Raw genomic sequence first — 5,570 nt, 5'->3', positions numbered from 1 at the left:
AGCTCAAGCTCAAGCTAGCTTAGCTACATAGCTAAGCTCAAGCTCAAGCTGCTAGCTCAAGCTCAAGCTCAAGCTAGCTAGCTCAAGCTCAAGCTAGCTAGCTCAAGCTCAAGCTCAAGCTAGCTAGCTCAAGCTCAAGCTCAAGCTAGCTAGCTAGCTCAAGGCTCAAGCTAGCTAGCTCAAGCTCAGCTCAAGCTCAAGCTCAGCTAGCTAGCTCAAGCTCAAGCTCAAGCTAGCTAGCTAGCTCAAGCTCAAGCTAGCTAGCTCAAGCTCAAGCTCAAGCTCAGCTCAGCTAGCTGAAGCTCAAGCTCAAGCTAGCTAGCTCAAGCTCAAGCCTAGCAGCTGCTCAAGCTCAAGCTAGCTAGCTCAAGCTCAAGCTCAAGCTCAAGCTAGCTAGCTAGCTCAGCTCAAGCTAGCTAGCTCCAGCTCAAGCTCAGCTAGCTCAAGCTCAAGCTCAAGCTAGCTACAGCTAGCTAGCTCAAGCTCAAGCTAGCTAGCTCAAGCTCAAGCCAGCTCAAGCTCAAGCTCAAGCTAAGCTAGCTAGCTAGCTCAAGCTCAAGCAGCTAGCTCAAGCTCAAGCTCAAGCTAGCTAGCTAGCTCAAGCTCAAGCTAGCTAGCTCAGCTCAAGCTCAAGCTAGCTAAGCTCAAGTGCTAGCTAGCTCAAGTCAAGCTAGCTAACTCAAGGGCTAACTCAGCTAGCTCAAGCTAACTCAAGCTAGCTAAAGCTAACTCAAGCTAACTCAAGCTAACTCAAGCTAACTCAAGCTAGCTAAAGCTAACTCAAGCTAACTCAAGCTAACCCGAGCTAACTCAAGCTAGCTCAAGCTAACCCAAGCTAGCTAAAGCTAACTCAAGCTAACTCAAGCTAATTCAAGCTAACTCAAGCTAACTCAAGCTAACTCAAGCTAACTCAAGCTAGCTAAAGCTAACTCAAGCTAACTCAAGCTAACTCAAGCTAACCCGAGCTAACTCAAGCTAACTGAAGGTAGCTAAAGCTAGTTCAAGCTAACTCAAGCTAGCTAAAGCTAAGACAAGCTAACTCAAGCTAACTCAAGCTAACTCAAGCTAACTCAAGCTAACTCAAGCTAGTTCAAGCTACTCAAGCTAACTCAAAGCTAACTCAAGCTAGCTAAAGCTAACTCAAGCTAACTCAAGCTAACTCAAGCTAACCCGAGCTAACTCAAGCTAACTTCAAGGTAGCTAAAGCTAGTTCAAGCTAACTCAAGCTAGCTAAAGCTAAGACAAGCTAACTCAAGCTAACTCAAGCTAACTCAAGCTAACTCAAGCTAACTCAAGCTAGTTCAAGCTAACTCAAGCTAGCTAAAGCTAACTCAAGCTAACTCAAGCTAACTCAAGCTAGCTCAAGCTAACTCAAGCTAGTTCAAGCTAACTCAAGCTAGCTAAAGCTAACTCAAGCTAACTCAAGCTAACTCAAGCTAACTCAAGCTAGCTAAAGCTAACTCAAGCTAACTCAAGCTAACCCGAGCTAACTCAAGCTAGCTCAAGCTAACCCAAGCTAGCTAAAGCTAACTCAAGCTAACTCAAGCTAATTCAAGCTAACTCAAGCTAACTCAAGCTAAACTCAAGCTAACTCAAGCTAGCTAAAGCTAACTCAAGCTAACTCAAGCTAACTCAAGCTAACCCGAGCTAACTCAAGCTAACTCAAGGTAGCTAAAGCTAGTTCAAGCTAACTCAAGCTAGCTAAAGCTAAGACAAGCTAACTCAAGCTAAACTCAAGCTAACTCAAGCAACTCAAGCTAACTCAAGCTAACTCAAGCTAGCTAAAGCTAACTCAAGCTAACTCAAGCTAACTCAAGCTAACCCGAGCTAACTCAAGCTAACTCAAGGTAGCTAAAGCTAGTTCAAGCCTAACTCAAGCTAGCTAAAGCTAAGACAAGCTAACTCAAGCTAACTCAAGCTAACTCAAGCTAACTCAAGCTAACTAAAGCTAGTTCAAGCTAACTCAAGCTAGCTAAAGCTAACTCAAGCTAACTCAAGCTAACTCAAGCTAGCTCAAGCTAACTCAAGCTAGTTCAAGCTAACTCAAGCTAGCTAAAGCTACTCAAGCTAACTCAAGCTAACTCAAGCTAACTCAAGCTAGCTAAAGCTAACTCAAAGCACACAAGCTAACTCAAGCTAACCCGAGCTAACTCAAGCTAGCTCAAGCTAACCCAAGCTAGCTAAAGCTAACTCAAGCTAACTCAAGCTAATTCAAGCTAACTCAAGCTAACTCAAGCTAACTCAAGCTAACTCAAGCTAGCTAAAGCTAACTCAAGCTAACTCAAGCTAACTCAAGCTAACCCGAGCTAACTCAAGCTAACTCAAGGTTGCTAAAGCTAGTTCAAGCTAACTCAAGCTAGCTAAAGCTAAGACAAGCTAACTCAAGCTAACTCAAGCTAACTCAAGCTAACTCAAGCTAACTCAAGCTAACTCAAGCTAGTTCAAGCTAACTCAAGCTAACTCAAGCTAACTCAAGCTAGCTAAAGGCTAACTCAAGCTAACTCAAGCTAACTCAAGCTAACCCGAGCTAACTCAAGCTAACTCAAGGTAGCTAAAGCTAGTTCAAGCTAGCTCAAGCTAGCTAAAGCTAAGACAAGCTAACTCAAGCTAACTCAAGCTAACTCAAGCTAACTCAAGCTAGTTCAAGCTAACTCAAGCTAGCTAAAGCTAACTCAAGCTAACTCAAGCTAACTCAAGCTAGCTCAAGCTAACTCAAGCTAGTTCAAGCTAACTCAAGCTAGCTAAAGCTAACTCAGCTAACTCAAGCTAACTCAAGCTAGCTCAAGCTAACTCAAGCTAACTCAAGCTAACTCAAGCTAACCCGAGCTAACTCAAGCTAACTCCAAGTAGCTAAAGCTAGTTCAAGCTAGCTCAAGCTAGCTAAAGCTAAGACAAGCTAACTCAAGCTAACTCAAGCTAACTCAAGCTAACTCAAGCTAGTTCAAGCTAACTCAAGCTAGCTAAAGCTAACTCAAGCTAACTCAAGCTAACTCAAGCTAGCTCAGCTAACTCAAGCTAGTTCAAGCTAACTCAAGCTAGCTAAAGCTAACTCAAGCTAACTCAAGCTAACTCAAGCTAGCTCAAGCTACTCAAGCTAGTTCAAGGCTAACTCAAGCTAGCTAAAGCTAACTCAAGCTAACTCAAGCTAACTCAAGCTAACTCAAGCTAGCTAAAGCTAACTCAAGCTAACTCAAGCTAACCCGAGCTAACTCAAGCTAGCTCAAGCTAACCCCAAGCTAGCTAAAGCTAAACTCAAGCTAACTCAAGCTAATTCAAGCTAACTCAAGCTAACTCAAGCTAACTCAAGCTAACTCAAGCTAGCTAAAGCTAACTCAAGCTAACTCAAGCTAACTCAAGCTTAACCCGAGCTAACTCAAGCTAACTCAGGTAGCTAAAGCTAGTCAAGCTAACTCAAGCTAGCTAAAGCTAAGACAAGCTAACTCAAGCTAACTCAAGCTAACTCAAGCTAACTCAAGCTAACTCAAGCTAGTTCAAGCTAACTCAAGCTACTCAAGCTAACTCAAGCTAGCTAAAGCTAACTCAAGCTAACTCAAGCTAACTCAAGCTAACCCGAGCTAACTCAAGCTAACTCAAGGTAGCTAAAGCTAGTTCAAGCTAGCTCAAGCTAGCTAAAGCTAAGACAAGCTAACTCAAGCTAACTCAAGCTAACTCAAGCTAGTTCAAGCTAACTCAAGCTAGCTAAAGCTAACTCAAGCTAAACTCAAGCTAACTCAAGCTAGCTCAAGCTAACTCAAGCTAGTTCAAGCTAACTCAAGCTAGCTAAAGCTAACTCAAGCTAACTCAAGCTAACTCAAGCTAACTCAAGCTAGCTAAAGCTAACTCAAGCTAACTCAAGCTAACCCGAGCTAACTCAAGCTAGCTCAAGCTAACCCAAGCTAGCTAAAGCTAACTCAAGCTAACTCAAGCTAATTCAAGCTAACTCAAGCTAACTCAAGCTAACTCAAGCTAACTCAAGCTAGCTAAAGCTAACTCAAGCTAACTCAAGCTAACTCAAGCTAACCCGAGCTAACTCAAGCTAACTCAAGGTAGCTCTAAAGCTAGTTCAAGCTAACTCAAGCTAGCTAAAGCTAAGACAAGCTAACTCAAGCTAACTCAAGCTAACTCAAGCTAACTCAAGCTAACTCAAGCTAACTCAAGCTAGTTCAAGCTAACTCAAGCTAACTCAAGCTAACTCAAGCTAGCTAAAGCTAACTCAAGCTAACTCAAGCTAACTCAAGCTAACCCGAGCTAACTCAAGCTAACTCAAGGTAGCTAAAGCTAGTTCAAGCTAACTCAAGCTAGCTAAAGCTAAGACAAGCTAACTCAAGCTAACTCAAGCTAACTCAAGCTAACTCAAGCTAACTAAAGCTAGTTCAAGCTAACTCAAGCTAGCTAAAGCTAACTCAAGCTAACTCAAGCTAACTCAAGCTAGCTCAAGCTAACTCAAGCTAGTTCAAGCTACTCAAGCTAGCTAAAGCTAACTCAAGCTAACTCAAGCTAACTCAAGCTAACTCAAGCTAGCTAAAGCTAACTCAAGCTAACTCAAGCTAACCCGAGCTAACTCAAGCTAGCTCAAGCTAACCCAAAGCTAGCTAAAGCTAACTCAAGCTAACTCAAGCTAATTCAAGCTAACTCAAGCTAACTCAAGCTAACTCAAGCAAACCTCAAGCTAGCTAAAGCTAACTCAAGCTAACTCAAGCTAACTCAAGCTAACCCGAGCTAACTCAAGCTAACTCAAGGTAGCTAAAGCTAGTTCAAGCTAACTCAAGCTAGCTAAAGCTAAGACAAGCTAACTCAAGCTAACTCAAGCTAACTCAAGCTAACTCAAGCTAACTCAAGCTAGTTCAAGCTAACTTAATGAAGTTAACCCAAGCTAACTTGGGTTAATGAAGTCAAACTCAAGCTAACCCGAGCTAACTCAAGCTAACTCAAGCTAATTCAAGCTAACTCAAGCTAACTCAAGCTAATTCAAGCTAACTCAAGCTAATTCAAGCTAACTCAAGCTAGCTCAAGCTAACTCAAGCTAACCCAAGCTAACTTAAGCTAGCTTAAGCTAATTAAAGCTAATTAAAGCTAACTCAAGCTAACCAAGCTACTTAAGCTAGCTCTAGCTGGCTGCCACTGTTAGGCCATTTGGGAGCGCTTTTCTCGCACTCTGATTGGCTGCCACTGTTAGGCCATTTGGAGCGCTTTTCTCGCACTCTGATTGGCTGCCACTGTTAGGCCATTTGGGAGCGCTTTTCTCGCACTCTGATTGGCTGCCACTGTTAGGCCATTTGGGAGCGCTTTTCTCGCACTCTGATTGGCTGCCACTGTTAGGCCATTTGGGAGCGCTTTTCTCGCACTCTGATTGGCTGCCACTGTTAGGCCATTTGGGAGCGCTTTTCTCGCACTCTGATTGGCTGCCACTGTTAGGCCATTTGGGAGCGCTTTTCTCGCACTCTGATTGGCTGCCACTGTTAGGCCATTTGGGAGCGCTTTTCTCGCACTCTGATTGGCTGCCACTGTTAGGCCATTTGGGAGCGCTTTTCTCGCACTCTGATTGGCTGCCACTGTTAGGCCATTTGGGA

The sequence above is a fragment of the Convolutriloba macropyga genome, unplaced genomic scaffold (assembly GCF_964194025.1).
Source record: "Convolutriloba macropyga unplaced genomic scaffold, txConMacr16.3 SCAFFOLD_1323, whole genome shotgun sequence".
NCBI classification, from domain to species: domain Eukaryota; kingdom Metazoa; phylum Xenacoelomorpha; order Acoela; family Convolutidae; genus Convolutriloba; species Convolutriloba macropyga.
Note: the sequence above shows the minus strand (reverse complement) of the source record.